This window comes from Drosophila erecta, unplaced genomic scaffold, assembly GCF_003286155.1.
Source record: "Drosophila erecta strain 14021-0224.00,06,07 unplaced genomic scaffold, DereRS2 tig00000126-arrow-pilon, whole genome shotgun sequence".
Classification (NCBI taxonomy): domain Eukaryota; kingdom Metazoa; phylum Arthropoda; class Insecta; order Diptera; family Drosophilidae; genus Drosophila; species Drosophila erecta.
In genome coordinates this window covers 8154315-8172116 of record NW_020825209.1, presented here as the reverse complement: position 1 = coordinate 8172116, position 17802 = coordinate 8154315, and the positions used below count along the sequence as shown (strand labels likewise).

The 17802-nt window shown below is 41.8% G+C and overlaps 1 protein-coding gene across 5 annotated transcripts in view; it reads left to right on the top strand.

The window, feature by feature from the left end:
- The first annotated feature begins 10017 nt into the window (after positions 1–10017).
- The window catches only part of LOC6550529 (acetylcholine receptor subunit alpha-like), an 85649-nt gene continuing 77864 nt past the window's right edge, over positions 10018–17802 (top strand). For 2 of the 5 annotated variants that reach the window (XM_001977890.3, XM_026981694.1), the window contains exons 1-2: positions 10018–10155; positions 11136–11476. The gene's annotated coding sequence lies outside the window, so the exon portion shown is untranslated. The remainder of the gene's footprint in view (positions 10156–11135; positions 11477–17802) is intronic. The other 3 variants (XM_026981691.1, XM_026981692.1, XM_026981693.1) reach the window with 3 other exon arrangements.

The window sequence follows — 17802 nt, the reverse complement described above, 5'->3', positions numbered from 1 at the left end:
TATTATTAGAAAGTTATGCTCTAGTTTTGCAGTGTATGCCCCACCTATTTTTCCCAGACTTCGCCCTTCAATGGCGGACTGAAGGTGAACAAATTGACAAAGGCGTCAAAGTGAAGTTGCCCCGCAGGACTTGCTGCTACTCCTTTTCCCCACTTGCCCCTCGCCCCGTTTAGCTTATGCCACTGATTTCGCTTTCACCTCCTGTGATCCTGGGAATCCCCATTTGGCTCCTTCAGCTCGTGGGCCAGATTACGCATACGCCGCGTGTGCCACGCATTTTTTCAAGGCAACGGAAAAAAGCAATCGGGGGTCAGAGTTCAGCTGCGTGCGGCTCTCCTCTGTTGCCTTCAAAGATAAAATTAAATGTCTTTGATTTATTTATTTATTTATTTATTGTCGACATTTTGCCGCTCGTAGATGGAATTTTAAAGTGGTTGTATACGAAAAACGGCTGGCCGCTTCTTGTATTTTTAAATGCACATAAATTATGCAGTTGTGGTCAAAGCGAAGTTAATGAAGGTTACTTTGAAAGGATGCGGGATTCTAAGGCACACGCCATTGGATATAATATGGTATAAAAGTTAAAAAAGATGGCAAATCACTGGCAGCGATGTATTTCATAATAATAAAATCACAGTTAAATAATGCAATACATACTATTTATGTAAACCCCTGACTTTCAGCATGCATGAATATGTATAACACTCTGTCTGAATGAACCTAACTGCACTTTTTTGGTGGTTACTATTTTCTCCTCGTTGCCTGGCACTTTTCACAACGTTTTCCACTTTTTCCACGCTTTCCCAGCTGCCTTTGTCTGGCACTTTTGTTGTCTTTGTCGCTCTACTCCACATGACATTGCTCAGTTGGTTGGCTGGCTGCTTTTTTTTAACGATTTTCTGAACTGGGCGCGCATTTGTTTTCCACGCTTTTCAGTTTTAAGCTCCTCCTCCTTACCTCTGCCGCTTTGATTTCCCGCTGGCAGTGGCTCGGTTTTCTGATGCCTTCTGCGAATGCATGTGTGTGTGCGTGCGTTGAGTGGCACTTGACAAAGTTATGCCACACAAGCAGGTGCGGCCAGGATGCCGCACCATTGATGGTGATGGTGATGATGATGATGATGATGATGATGGCGGTGGAGGCGGCTCTGAAATTGGCCAAGAGAATGAGGATGAGCGGCAGGATATGCCTGCGGCCGGCAATTGATCCTGACGATCGGTGTAGGCCTTCGAATCAAATTTGCGGCCGTTGTGGCACTTTCATTGGGGTCATGGGTTCAAAGGAGTAGCGCGGATACATCTAGCATTTTAAGCATCTATGGAGTCCGAAATGGGTGCTCTCAGATATATTTGCTCTACTTACTTTTATATGCCTCTGTTATGTTCTGAGTAACAGCCATTTGTATTTCGAGTCCGCTGGTAATGGTAAATGGTAAGTATGTCAAACCTTTCCGATAACTTCATGTTCAGCTCGTAAAAAATCCGCTGCGACTTGGAAAAGTTGACGGTCGGGCGTCGTTTTTCTTGAGAAATTTCTTGCTCCGCGTTGGGCGCCAATTATTTGCTCGGACGACAGTGCCATCAACGGGGATTGATGGGCCGCTCAACAGGTTGTCGCAGCACTTGCTCCCCTTTCGAACTGACTGCGTCATACCCATGGCTTCTACCTTTGATTAAGAGGAGGTAAACTTGGTTGTCAGTCTATTGATGACTTCGATGACTGCTTTTCAACACCTCAGACTCGACATTCTGTACTTTTTGCCAGTTTTAATGGCAGTTTGCATGTTTGTTCGCCCCCTGCCCATCAGTCAATAGATTTCATTATTGCCCATAGGACAAACTTTCACTTCGATTTGCCGCCAGGCTGACTTTTGACTCGACTCTCAACCGATAAATGTCCTTTGTCTTGCCCGGTTCCTATTTCCTTTCTCTCTCTCTCTCTCTGTGCTTCTCTGCCTTTGTGTCTCTCTTTCCCTTATTCATTGAGTTTTTGTTGTATTTATATGGCCGAAAGATTTTATTGCTTTTACCACGAAGACGACAGACGACAATTTTGCACATATTACTTGCGCAAAGTCTCACAAAGAGAATGTTCTTTAAGGTTTTTTAAATACCCTGTACCATTTATAGTACTTTAAAAAGAACACCATCGTTGTAAACTATTAAGCAGTGTATTATAACTTTTTAATGGGTATCTTTTAGTCATTATCCTAGCTCGTCATTGATCAGCGTTGGTGAAACAATTTAGTCACCTTTGATGGTTGCGAAGAGAAAAAAAACAAAGTCGGGGACAGATAGAGCGAAATGCAAAAAGTTTTACGTATAATTCGAATTAATGATGTGCCTTTTTCCCTCGACATTTTCTAACTTTCAAGTGCCAAATCGGAGATGGTTACATGCTCGGGAAGGGGCAAAAAATCGAGAAAATTTGGCAACAAATAGAGCCAACAGATGCCAGGACACTTGAATCATCAATTCTTCCAACTCGCAGCACAACTTCCGCCTTTTCCCAGGCATTTTCCGTTTCTCCTTGAGCCATTAGCTTTTCATTAGCAACTTTTATGCCCGTCGATTTGCCGGCTTTTAATTAGCAAAAAAGAGCCGCAACAAGCTAAACACAATTTGCAACTTTTTATGGCCTCCCCAAACTGATAAGCTGAAATATGCTTTGATTGTTAAGCGAGAATGGGTACTGTGATTTCCCAAATCGCTTTACGATGCACGAATTTTACGATTATATGTGTATATTAATGATGGCCATGAAATTTTACAGTGGACTGAATTTCAGATGTGCACAATTTAATGAGGCGCGATATGAATGTACTGCTCCTGGCGCAATCCCACATTTTTGTAAATTAAATATTTCTCAAACGAAGAGTAATGATATGTAATGATTTTGTTAGCAATTGACTGTTTTTAAAGGCAACTTAGTTGTTCTGCTCGTTTTTGCCACCCACTGTGCTCGTGTTTGGGCATCGTTTTGTGGGCCAGGACGATTATTTTGTTAAGCGGGACCCATGGCTTCCGTTTCACATACCAACGGGATCATTACTTCTGCAACATTTTTCTCCCCCATCTGCTTTTCTTTTAATTAACAGCGCCAGGCGCTTTTGGGTTGCTTGGATTTTCGTGGGAATTGCATGGGATTTTCGGTGTGACAGCCTACTAAACTCCTTTGTGGAGCAGGTGAGAGGTCAGGGGTCACGTGGTGGAAGGCGGCAGCTAGCTCAACTTGCAACACACACACACACACACACACACACACTCACACACAGGAGGCGGGCTTAAAACTGGAAACTCAATTAGGTTGCATGCGAGAGCTCATCGCTGCCTTGTCAAACACGTGGCATGAAGCTGTTCCGTGCGGCAAGGAAAATGGGAAAGCGGGAAAATCGGGCGAAGGGGGGAAAGGGGGGCTTGGGTTGGATATCAAAATCACGGCGACAACAGAAAGTACATGCGAAGTACAACAATTACACGAAGGGGAGGGGCTGGGGCGACAACACTAAATACCCAGCAAGTGGAAAGTGGAAAACGGAAACGGAAATGGCACACAGTAAGAGCGAGATGGCGGGAAGTGCTGCTCATGAGTGTGTGTGTGTATCGCTTGTAATTCATAGAAATAGCCTCCAATAGCACATAGAAAAAAGTGCAAACTTTTGGGCATTAAGTAAAGTAATAAAGTGGCACTCTGCGTTACGCTTATTTAATTTCCCTACTTAATGGAGCAATTATAAATAAAATATAATTCCCAGCACTATCTGCCTGAATTTCCCATCTCTTTTTCGTATTTTTCCCATCTTAAGTTCCTTATAGCTATAGAAAATCGGTGTTTAGTTTGTTTAATATGTTTTAAATATGGGAGTACTTCAAAAACCTGTTTAAAAACATTTTTTGTGCTTTTTACTTTTACAGGCGTGTTGGCTCTTTTTTTTTAAGTGTGTCCCTGTTTGCCGTCCCGCCCCCGCTTGTCCACCCACAACCATGACCATGTCAGCATTTTTAACTCGCATGTGTTAAAAACGAAAACCGGGTAAAGCAAAGACAAACGAGTCCGGGACATGGCAGTCCAAGAACTGAGCCACTACAATGACCCATCCCCCTTTTTATCCAGCCCCCCATCTGCCGTCTCTTTCACGGGGTGCTCATGCCGTCTCTTTCGTTCGCTTGTTCAAAGCTTGCCAAGAGCAGAGCTCTTCAATTCAATTCAACTGCGCCATGTTCATTGTTTATTTTTCATTTAATTTTACACTATTTTTGTTACCCTGTCTCGTTCTTTTTTGTTTCCCATCTCTGAGAGATGGGCGTGCGTCAATTTGCCACTCATTGGATACCCTGGAATCTCATTTATATGTGCTTCAACTTTTTTAAGATATCGAAAAGAGAAATATCCTTACTGACTGCAAATTAGAATTAAATGATAGGTACACTTTCAATTTTGAAGGAATTATCACTTGTCACACATGCGAGTGTGTCTGCTACACAGATTATTTAGATTATACACAATTTATTATTTGTTTTGTATTTTTTTGTATTGCCAGTTAACTGCGATTTTGAAACCATATGCCCCATAAGGTATTTTCGTTTTCTTTATCATCTGGATACTTTTTCCTCTTCCATTGTCTTGTATTTTTTGTGTTAGTTTCAGCAGCAGATATTCAATTATGGTAACGTAACGAAACGAAACGAAACGAATCGAAACGGAACGGAACGTAATGGAACGGGGGCGGCGAGGTCATCTAGGGGGCGTGGCCCGTCGCTTAGGGTGGCTGGGTGGCAAGCTAGTTTTGGCTAGTTTTGTAGGATGAGGCGAGCAAATTTTCGGCGCGTAAATGACAAAAGTTTTGTAGCACTCGAATGTTGATCTTTAGTCAGGTCTAGGATGTGGGCGGTGGGCGTGGGGCGTGGGGCGGGAGGCGTGGCAGCTGGAACACACGGTAAACGGGCAACATCGTTAGCTAACTGACAGCGAGGGGGCGGGGAGGGGCGCGGTAAGTGGCATCCTTGAAAGTTGCGTTGAGGCGCCGCACGCAATTTGCTGCAACAACAACGACCCAGTGTTTCTTCTGCCCACCGCCCATTCAGAAACAACAACAAAAAAAAAACAAAAAAAAAATAAAATAAATAACTGAAGAGTAGAGCAGAGGAAACGAAAAAGTATATAATAAAATCAAAACAAAGGTCATTACAGAGGGAGAGGCAATGAGCGTGCGAGTGAGGCAGACAGACTGCGTGCCAAGGGGCACTACACTGGGATTAAAACCAGTGCGCTCTAGAACTTCACACATCTGACCCAAAAGGTTATCAAGTAATTTAAGTTTGATATGATATAGCACATACTTCAGTCGATGTTGGCACATACCTAAATGTTTACATTTTCAATTTTTTATTCTTCTTTCAGTGTACAAGTGCCTGATGCTGCGGCTGCGGCTGACAGGAGCTGAACTGAACTCGAGTCGCAGTAGTTGGCAGACAGCTGCGACAGCCACGAGCTCTACGCCCGAGACCAAAATGTGCCAAATTGAGATAAAGAACCATTGAGAATTTAGTTGCAGCGCAACTCGAGGGTTCACGGGCCGTCCGCCGGGGGGCGCTGCTGCAGCAGGGGGCTGGTCAAAAGCACCAAACTGCAACCCTTTTCGATTTGATGAACCTACATCTGTGTAGGTTGCTTGCAAATCATTTTTCCAAAATGCAGCAATATATTAAGACCCTGAAAGTTAGGTAAAAAGCTGGGTGTTTTTATTTAAAGTAACCCAGATAGCGTTACCGACTGGCATACTTTGAGCCAACCACAGCAGCCTTTGTCCTGCCGTCAGAGAATGTCCTGGCATGCAGTGTGCAAGGGCCATAGGTGAATCCGCCGGGATGCGGATGATTGAGCGGCCATTAGTGATCATTACACGAGGGCTGGCAGCCGGAGTCCTTCCTACGGCAGGAGGACACAACAATGGCCGGGAGTCCTTTGTTGGATGCCACCAAAAATTATTATTTGTGTGCGAGCGCGCCGCGCCGTTGTCCTTTTGTTCGTGTGTCTGCGGTTTGTCTAACAAGGCGCAAGGCACAGGGCCATATTGTTTTCAAAAAACAATAACAGCTGGCGCTGGAAAAGGACAGAGGCGCCCAGAGGAGCCCCAGTGGAGCCCAGGGGAGCCCAGGGGAGCCCCAGAGTTCGCAGGACAATGAGCGACGTTCGGCGAGGAGTCGACAACAATTAAATTAAATAAACTTGCTTCAAATGTTATGTAAATGCAGCGCTCGACTCGCTAATTGAGTCGTCGTTGTTCTCATTATCCTTCGTCCTGCGCTTGCCTTTTATACTCTCTCAGCAAAATGAAAGGCATAGTGCCTAAGCAAAAAAACAAAAAATAATAAAACCATATTGTAATTCTGCAAAATCACATGGGTTTTATTACGTTCTTTGTTGGCATGAAAGGCTTTTTACAACCTACCTACAATCACTTTAAAAGTGATTAAAGTAAAGCAATTACCTACGGATTATTGAAAGTAAACCTTGAACTTTGAAATAAGCCCTTATTGAATAGCAAAGAAGGGGGGCGATTGTCTTTAGTTTAACAGATTTATCTTAATTGTTAATACAAGCCACGCATTTGGAAGGGTATTTCATTTTGCAGCTGTCAACAGGATAAAGTAAACTGCCACCTTTTATCCTTTTTGGCATTCTTGGCTGTTGTGGGTGGCTATTAATGATGGATGAACTTAATTTTTATTGCGCGACCTTGAAAATACAAGGCATCGAGCGACCCAAGTTATTAACCCGGAAATATCAATCAGCATTTTACACTAGACTGCCGACGGATGTGTCAGGAAAAAGGACGAAGGACGAAGGCCGAAGGCTGTGGGACGTAGAACGAGGCTTCGGTTTTCCCCTATCCCTGTCGAGGCATTAAAACAAAACATTTTAATTAATTGAGGCGGAAAATGCTTCAGCTGCTGGGGTTTTCTCGTTTCTGGCTTTGCCAGTTGCATGTTGTCAACTCTGGGGCCCCAAAAGTTCGGGATGAGGTCGGAAAGGTTTGGCAGCCCGGGTTTTGGGCTTATTTGGGCATTTGACGCAAAGTTGGCTTCTTGATGACGGCCAGCGGTAGGGACTGATTTGCCTCACTTTGTTCGCTTAATCGCTCAATGATGTTCGCCAGGTTCATTGAAATAAGTGCCCAAGTATGTGTTACATGTTCCCCTCCCCCACACACACACACACACACAGATATTTTGCGCGCTTTCGCGCCATCGAAAAGGAAAATGATTGAAAGGAATATTCATGCGGCATGTCGGCTGGATAATCCCCATAAGCGCAACGAATTATGTTGCATTACATGGGCTACGTCGAGCGATTTTATTGAAAAGTAGTAATGCCTATATATAAAACTTATGTACCGAAAAACTGACTGTATAGTATTTTTAAAACTGATTGGCAGCTTAAAATATTCAGTTTTTTATCAAAAGCCATTTGAATAATGGTCCAAATATGGAATGTCATTCCTCATTGAGCTTGTATTTCATTTTCAATCGATTTCAAGTCCAATTTGGAGATTTTAATTTTTTGCAAATTTTGTTGCGAAAATTTAACAAAAAAAATGTATTTTACAAAGTGCGCCACAAAGCGATAGGAATGGTTGCTATTGGTAATAGGGAATAAAAACTGCTGTATTTGTTTTAGTTGTCTGACCATTATTGGCCAAATTATACAGAAAAAACGCATCGTAAATACGCAAATTTTGTCAAAAATTGTTTCTCTGATTTTTTGAATAATAAATAATATGTATTTTGCTCATAACATGCGAAATAATTGTCTAAAATGGAAGCCTTCTTCAAAGCAGTCTTACTTTAGAGAAATGAGGAACTCTAGTAGTAGTTTGATTTATATAAATATTGTATTAATAATATGTATATGTCCTACATATTACCTAGAAGATTTGCCAATGACAGGTAAACTGGAAATGCAATCAGATAAATTGAAAACTACAAGCCCTTAATGAAGTTAACCAGAGCTCTTAGGAAGATATCCTTTGGCCCATAAGGAGGTAAACCCATGTATGTCAGGCTAAAAACATTGTCAGTCATCGTTAGCTTTGGTTTTCACTTGGTCCATACGAGTCTCCGCCTTACATTACTGTCCATTACACTGCAACACATTTGTGGAACATTTCCAGCTGCTTTCGCAGCTGCCACCTCCATTTGGAGTCCAGACTTGCAAGTGAAGTAGGGTAAAACCAAACCAAACCGAACCGAATACTTCGACCAGCCCCAATCCCAATCCCAAACCCAAACCGAAACCAAACCGAACCAGATCCAGACCAAGATAATGCAGAGTGCAACACAAAAAGCATCAATTTGCATGCAGTCTAACCACCAGGAACCGGCAGTCGACACTCGCCAATGTCCAGTGAGAGAAATGCCTAGAATGTAATGAGTGCTTAAAAGCACTTTTTGTTTAACTTTGGCTTTGACTCTCTCATAAAATTGAATAGGAATCTTTGCGTTGTAATACAAATGTTATACAGTACTTTATTAGCAGCAATTTCTTGTAGTGTTCGACCACATCTATGTGTGGTCATCTCAGTGGCCCCTCGACAGCATTTTGTTGGTGGGTGTTGGTTGGTGGTGCTTCATCACAATTCATTCAGCTTGAATTCTGAATACGTAGCTCGACACCGACACCGACACCGACAACGACACCGTCAACGAATCTGAATCCGAATCCGAATCCGGATCCAAATCCGTGGATGTGTCCGCATCCGGGTGCAAGTATGGCGCTCTCTTTCATTAACCTTTCTGGCATCCAACATAATTCAATTTGGCTTCAAGTCGAGCGTTCCGCATTCGCAGCAGTACGTATGTACGACAGGAGCCACCATTCCGTATCCACCATCCACCATCCTCCATCCAGCACACGGCATCCTGCTCATTTGCATTAATGCCATGCACGTGTGCAATGCAGGACGAAGGATGAAGGACGAAGGACCCTCGACTGCAGACTTCAGACTGCAAACTGCACATGGCGCACTGCCTCGAAATTTTCATAAATAAATTGATTTGCTCCAGCTGGCGTAATTGTGGCTTACTGCGGTTAGCATTAATGACTGTCAATAGCCACTTACCTTATTGGCTGAAATAGATGCGTAAGCTTCACTCAGCAGATGCTCTCTAGTGCATATCGGCTTAATTAGAAAGATCGCCGTCAAGTTTCCTCCCAAATTGCAGTGAAATAGCTGAAATGCGCCCATTTTATTAAAAAACAATAAAATCGAAGAAGTATATATGAATACATATTCAAATAGAAAAATTTCATAATTGCGATAGATTTGTGAACAATTTGAAGGATGAGGGGATATGAAGAGCTAAGCAAAGGGCTCTAAGGAAGCTGCCCAATACATATGTACGTATGTACTTGAGTAAATTCGCAATCAGCAGTAATAATTTCGACAAATTCCGAATGGGGTCCCCTCTACCCGCTGCATATCACGCATCCACAGCGTTGGCCGGCTGGCATTGAAAAACTGCATTCTGCATTCTGCATTCGCCCAAGAACATAAAAAAGCAGCCACACAGTGCTGCGCATGCCAGGGAAATTTTAACAGCACGGGATATTCCTGTGCCGCAGCAAGCGCCTAACAGTAACAGTGGCTCGAACTACAGAGCAGCGCAGCAGAAGTAACAGAGCAGTGCGAGACGTAACAGAGCAGCATCCGTTGGCAGAATGCGTGGCTGATCGAAAACAGTATGAAACAGGACTCAGCGCTGACGGCACGCGTTTCGCTTCGAGGAAGAGAGAGAGTTACCCGAAAAATAACCAAGCAAGCACCACAAAAAACGCGCTAAAGTCGCCCGTTGTTGTTGTCGTCGTCGAAAGTCGAAAGTCGGTTGTCGCTTGTCGCTTGTCTCGTTGTTTCCCGTTGTTTCTCGTTGATTGTCGTTGTTGTTGTCGTCGCCGTCGCCGTTGTCGTTGGTTGTTGCCGTATTGTTGTTGCTGGTTGTCGAATTTTTTTTTGCGCGTTATTTTGTTGTTGCCGCCGTCCCGCCGCGTCCGCCTCCGCCTCCGCATCCGCCGCCCCGCCCCCATTTCGTCTGTCTGCCTGCGTGTGAGCGTGTGTTTGTGTGTTGTGTCTGTGTCGCGCATGTGACCGCCTCAGCCGTAGGTTTACCGTTTTCTTTTTGTGCATTCTATACTTTGTTGTTTATAATTATTTATTATGCCAGCTTTGCGTTTTGAACGCACTTTCTTGTGCCAGAAAATCAGGGAATAGAAGAAGAGCATAGAAAATTAATACATAGCCACGATAAACAAAACAAAACAGCTGGGCAAACGAGTGGCGTTGGGGTTAACAAATTTTTAGTTACAACTTTGTCGCGTTGGCGGTTAATACAGCAGCCGAAACGCGTGCAAAACGCGCACAAAACGCTTACATAAGTTGGCCATTTGTAAGCGCAACTGTATGTGTGTGTGCGTGTGTGTGTTGCTATTTTAAGGCTAGAAAATTACCTAATCGAAATGCTTAATGCACGTAAATGAAATTTTGGAAAACGTCGCATTTCGAAAAAGGCAAAGCAAAACACAAAAAAAAAGCGCGCGTCTTCTTGGTCAAATGAAGGCAAAGAGAAACCGTTTGAAAATAAGAGAATGGGGTGGGAAATAAATGCAAGAAAAAGGGGGCAAAGAAAACCGAAATTGTTACACGGTCATTGCGGAGGTCGCGCCAAACTAAAAGAGAGATTTTATTTGCGAGCTGCCAAGGCAAAAACAGCTAAGGGGAATTAGAAATCAATTGGCATGCAATGTTTCGTAATAATAAATTGAAAAGGGGGAGTCCCTGTCAAAGTTACAACTTGTTGATTGCCAGCAAAAGCGTATTTATTACTTTTTATAAAACGTGACAATGCCAGACATGGTCTTAACTACTTATCAATGATTTGTAGTTTTGCGAATCTTTTGGCAACGAAGCAGCACAAATTCTATGAGATAGAAAATTGCATTTGATTTTTGAATTCAAGTTCTTAGACAGTTCTTAACGGGAAGAAAGACTTGAGTCGAGCTTGATTTATTAACAATTAATTCCAGAATTCAGTTGTCCATAAATATATTTTACTTTGATCTTCATTTATTTTTTTTTTAAGTTCAGCTGAGTGCGAGACCAACCCACACATTTTTTTTTGCCCTTTTTTTAATGTTCCAAACCAAACAAATCAAACAAAAATATAAAAACAACGCTGAAACTTCAAAACAAATATTGGAAAATTCCGAATAAAAGAGGTGTGCATGTAAGCCAAAGGAACCGTATGCAGATGAAAAACTAAAGTTCGAGGAAACCAGCAGAAACCATAACAAGGAAGCCAGCCCCTGTCCGTGTGAAGGACCTTGTGGGTCTGTGTGCGTGCGTGCGAGTGTGTGGGTGCGGCGACACTACTACCACTACCACAACAGCAGCAGCGACAGGCGAAATACTTTTTGTGCCAAGGTAAGATTAGCATTAGGACCAAAGTTAATGTTTTGTTTCTTGGGCTAGGCAAATATGCGCCTTTGCATCGAGGCAGCCAAATGTGGGTTAAGTCGCGTTGGAAGGCATAAAAAAAGGATATAGATTCCTAAATATTTATGCTGCAAATATTAACTCTCCAAAAGGCCATTTGAACTATCGAGTGTCATTGTTTTTTTATTAGCACCATTAAATTATTTATTCAACTCACATGGATAAAATGGCATTAATAACATTCTTTTTTATTAATCAGCTATGGAATCTATAAATCAATGTTTTTATAGTGGAATGTCTAACTTAAATAGTTAGACTTTTCAATTCAATTAGCCCACACGTAGCGTTTTTCTTTTTTATGGGAAAACTTTTAAGAATTGCCCCTGTGCGTATGCAGCAGAAAATATTTAAAATGTTTGCCAAACAATTTTGAGCGATTACGAAATGTGTGTGTGTGCTTGTGCGAGTTTAAATAAGTGTCGGTGTGTGCGTGTTTACGCGCTTGTGTGTGACATGAATGGCTCCAGTGGGAGTGGAAATGCCATTGTTGCTGTTGTTATAGCTACACGACGAAAAACTAGCTGCTCTTCTATGCGAATTCGACTTGACAGATTTCTACCAATATAAATTAAAGAATGCTGTCAAAATGATTTTGGTGTCAAAAAATTTGCCATTTTAGAAAAAAACGTTGAGTTTGTGTTTGAATGATAAAATCTTTTAGAAATATCTAAAAAATCGTTCTCCATGTATTCCTGCCATTTCTGTGGCCAAAACGGCAAAAGCGCCTATATTTATTCATGTTAGCCAGCTTGTAGCTATTGTTCGCCATTCGGCGTTCTACATCCGCCACTCTTCACAGTGAAATCTCTGAAATATCTGAATTCTCCATTCTACATTCGCCACTCCGGCCATCTTCAATCTGCATTCGGGGCTTTTAATTAAATGCAACAACAATAACGATGGCAATGCCAAACGGAATCAAACAAAAGCCATTCGCACACTAAAACATGGCGTCGTGGGAAAAGCGGGGAAAATCGGGGAAAATCGGGTAGAATCGTGGCAAAGTGGGTAAAATGCTGGGCAAAAATGCGGATGGTTGGAGAAGGGCTTGGGGGGAAAAGTCAAGGGCCAAATGAAAGCCCCGACCTGTGACCAACTAACAACAAATAGCGATTTGTGCATGGAAATTAAACGAACTGATTAAATGTTGAATTAGTGCCCAAACGCCAAAATCCTGCCCCACTTTTCGCACCCTTCATTTGACATGAAAACGAAATTGATGTTTATTATTCGTTTGGCAAGATGGAAGAGCTAAGCGAAAAGTAATTAAGCCAAGTTTACTTAAGTGAGTGAAGTGTTCTTTCGCAGCTTTTCGGATGTGGCTGGTTTGGTAACTTGGTTTGGTAATGAAGGCCCAACGATTTTGCCTACTTAAATGTAATAAACACAATTTATCGGTGAACTCCGATTAGAAAAAGCATCATATAATATATTATATAGACTCAATGTTATTGAGCACTGCTAGCGATTGCTTAACAAAGCTTTGCCAAATAAATATGCCTGGGTTTGTTTTATTGAATACATTCCGGTGTTCCAATCAACTGAGATGCATTTCGATCTATTTACCAATGCTGGCTCAACTGCATTAGCCAGTTGACTTTTGTGCTACGGCCATTCCTTTTCCATATCGAGGGCAATCGGGGCGCTACAGGAATACAGAAATACAGAAATACAGAAATACACAAATACTGAAATTGGCTAATACAGTGTCGGCCAGCAGATGACCCACTTGGGGCTGTGCTCTTCTGTCGTTGACTGTTTTGCATTTAAATCGTTTTAATTGTTGCCGAAAAACAAGCGAATGTGTGTCGGTGTCTCTGTCTGTGTCTGTGTCTGTGTTTCTCTGTGCAGAATGAATGAATGAACTTAGCATTTAGAATGTGGCTCTCGTTTCGCCATTGTTATGGTTTTCGGTCCGAGTTTGTGCACAATGGGGCGTATGAGCAACGTAGACGGGGTGAATGCGATGGCCACGTTGCTCATACGCCCCATTGTGCAGGCAAATAAAATGTTAACATGGAAAAAATCGTTGTGGCCCCGGCGAAATGAAGAGATTATTGAAATGGCCAGGAGCAGGACCCTTCCTGACAGCTCGCTGAAAATTTCAGCTCAAAACAAAGCCCAAGGGTGGCCTAGAAATGCCAAAAGGCCAGGCTATCAAACGAAGGCAAAAAACACTGGCGAAAAATTAGAAATACAGTACATGCAATCAATGCAATTACATTATTGCCTCATTGCACACACTAAGCGCAAACATTATCACTTGCACACACATTTGTAACTAAAGCTGATTTAATCCGAGCTTCCGAACTTAACTTAATTAATTTATTTAATTAAAAGCCAGGCGATTACATTCTATATTCACCGCAAATGTGAAATGTGCGAAATACAATATCAATATTTGCATCAGTAAACATGCACGTAATGTGAATTATATGTCAACCATCTGTAATCCACTGGCATTAGCTAATACATTTCAAGCCCAATTGGCCACGCATTTTGGCTCAGTGTGGCGACCTGGGCGAGTGGTCTAATGTCCTTCTTCTTCGGCCCGCTCCTTGTGCTATCTCCATCTCACCGTTATCCTTGTCGTCCTTGTCGTTTGCCTCGTTGCTTTTTATGGCCCATGTCAAACATTGCAAATCAGTTTAAACTAACAAGCGCCACTTGGATCTGGATCCGGCTCCGGCTCCGGGTATCTGGCAGTGGGCGTGGCCCTGTTTTGTCTGCATTGCAGCTGACGCCTTTCGAACGCAAAAAAGGATTAAAAAAGAAACAAACGAACGGGGAATATACAGAGAACGACAACTTTAAATTGTAGACAAATTTGTTGAAGTGCCTCAGCTGTATGCTTTTTGTTTTTTTGTTTTTTGTTTATTGCTCCCCTTTGTGCGGCGGTCAATTTAAGGATCTGAATTATTGAGCGGCAAACTCACGCACACAGGCACACAGGCACAGCAGCACACAAAAGCACATCACGCATACAGGTACACCGGTTTTCCTCGCTCACACACACAATTAACCAATTAGCACTTTTTCGCTTGTTTCTTGTTTTCTGGCGCCGGCCATTTTATGATTTTTTATTACCGTTTTATTGTTGTTTGTTGTAAACAACAATTTTTGTTTGCTCATAAAAAAAACAATTTTTAATTGCTGCCGCACAAAACAATGAAAAAAAAAGTAAAAAAATAAAATAGAAATACATGGCAAAAGTAAAAGGAACGAAGTGAAAAATGTGTGAAAACTGTGAAAAACTGTAGGATGGTTAAACAAAGAGTGGCTGGCTAATAAAAATAAATATGAATGCCTAGAAGCAGGGCTAAAGAGTGAAGGCAAGCGGCCTATTTGTGGCGCCAATTAGCTTACAACGAGGGTCTTCTCAGCAGTTCCGTGATTAGATGCTGATTAACTTCTCTCTATATAACTTTCATCAATAACTTTCCTTACATCTACTTGCCGCGCTGATACTTGCCCCTTTTCTTATATCTATTTATATTTCACCATTTGATATATTTCAATTTCCTACCTGCTTTTTACTTCAACTTGAATTTTTCGATCGACCCCGGCAACTGTGCCCTTGTCTTTCTTCCGTTCGTCCTGCTTTTCCCACTCCGCTCCTTCCTGCTCATATTTCGCACTTTCCGTGCGGTTTTCAATGTGTTTTCCTCATTTTGCTCTCCTGCTTGTTGGGGAGAATTTTCCCTTCCTCTGTTTTTTTTTTTTGGTAGGCCACAGTCAACGCACAAAATGCGTAAAATAAAAAATTATAATAAATATATATAAATTCATTTTTTTGTTACTTCCTGCTTGCCTGGCTGCTGGCCCACCCCCCACCCCCCGTCATCCGCTGGCATTTTCACTTCCCTTTTGCTGCTTCGTTGGCCGTTTTTCCTGATTCGCGTAAACTTTTTAATAGCGCTGAAAATTCCTCGAAAAAAGCCACAGGAAGCATTTTGAGATTTGCGCTGATGACGATGGTTCCCTTAGCTTTGTAGTGGGCGTGTGTGTGTGTGTGTGGGGGGGGGACGTGCGTGTGTATTTCCTTAATTTTTGGGGGAAAATTTTAAATAAGAAGCTCGGCGCATTTTCCACTTGCGTAAGTTGCTTCTTTACAGAAGCAAAACATCGAGAAGAACCCATTGAAAAAGCTAATTTAACTGAACGGATTAAATATTTTCATGGTATAAGGATTTTAAAAGCAATTACCATTTCGTTACTGGTTTCGCTTGAATTATTTGCAATTTATTTCATTTTATATTAAATATACAATTTCGATATATTTGGCCAACTGGCGCAAACATTTGCTCAGTTCACAAACTCTGAAAATGTCGCCACAAATATTTGTGCATTTGTTTGTCACCGGTGTTTAATCAGTTTCTGTTCGAACATATAGTTCACAATTTGCTTTTTAGCTTTCGTCTTGATGTTCCCTTGTTATTTGATTTTATTTGCACTGCTTTTCTGGTCTACGGACATTCATTTGTTTGTAAATTTGTCATTTTATCTGACTGTGTACACACAATATAGTTGCCCATTTGTCACTAGTGTCTCTAACAGCGATTTTTCGGCTTTTTCGACATTTGTTTATTTAATCTGGTACCCAGCTATATAACGAAGATATGTGGACGACTTAGTGAGAGACTGATTATAAAATATTTGCAGTTGGTAAACTTTATAGGTTACAAAGAACACTTTAATTGAAATATATTTATTACACTTTGCACAAATTGTTTCACAGTTCACAAGTTTAAATATATCTCTAACTGCTTGATATGCAAATACGTTTGTTGCATCCAAATATTGCTTTATAGACACACTATATATGCTGCATATTTCGATCCCAGCGACTGACAGCGCTCTCATGTATGCTCGTATGCATGCACGCCATCCAATTTTCCAACCGATTTTCCGAATCATTTTTCCCGTCTTTTCCATTCGGTTCCCCGGGCAGCGGCTAAAGTTAACAATGTGCCACACAATAAGGCGACTTTGTCGGCACTCTTTAGCCAACTAGCCCCGCCCCTTTTGGCTGCCGCCCGCTTTCATTACCCTTTCCTCTTCAATTACCAATCCAGTCACATGCTTCGTCTTTTTTTCCACTATTTTTCTTTTTTATGGTCAACAGAGTTGCACTAAAAAGTGTCGCCTTTGAAGTGCATGTGTGCTCGGCTCTTTGACTATGCTGTCTCCTCAACAGTTTATCCTCTCAAATGTTAATTGAGTTTTGTTCTAGCTGAAAAACCTACACGAAAAGCAAAGATTTACCCGCCATCAATTCAATCTGCCAGCTGTCGCTATCGACAAAATGCGAAGAAAGATTAAGTAAAATGAAGGGAATCGCGCAGCCCAAAGCCACGGGTAGTCATTTTCGCTCCAGGGGGGCGCACGCTGCGTATACGCAATGTGAATGAAAACTGAAGATGAGGCGAGATGAGCTAATGCCTGCCACTGACAACTGACGATTTATATAGGCTTGTTGCGGGTAGCATATGTAAGAGGCCACTGAGCTCCTTTAATGTGATTAAGGTTTATTTTCCCTGCCACCTGGGGCAGGTGGAAAAATTGAATGAACGCATTTACAGCGTACTGGTTATTTATTTATTCATTTACCGACAGTTCCTGTGCTATTTTTCAGCCTGTAAATCAAACAGATGATGTACATTTTTAACCAATACTCGTATTTGTTACTTTGTATATTTGCATTGTTCTCCACGTACATTATGTTTTCATAAAGTCAATTTGTGTGGCAGTGTCTATCAGAAAAAATTTGGCATAACGCGTTGTTTAAATAATTCAATGTATTTGGCTAAAAAAATTCCAGAAAAAATGTATTTGCCAGAGAATTGTTAAATGCAAAAGCAAACTTATTTTTCTGACTTTCAAATGTACACATTCAAATTAGAATGAGTTGTGCACAAATTTGTCGATTAAACAAATTCGGCTCAGCATCTTAAGACCCCGGAAAAGGACAAAGGAAAGTGAAAACAAACATTTAAACATTTGCACATCGACACAACAAAAGGAGCCAGGGAACTATGAAATATGCATAAGGATTATGCCATTTACAGTCATTTGAATTTGAGTTCGTCGGAAAAGGATTTTCCTTCAAACACACACCCACAAAGTCCAGTGTCCAGTGTCCAGTGTCCAGTGTCCAATGTCCAATGTCCAGGACAATTATTCAAAATGTATTTGCCAAGGATATTTACTAAGGATGAGCGACTGGCGCTTAGACGGCTCCTAAGACTAATGCA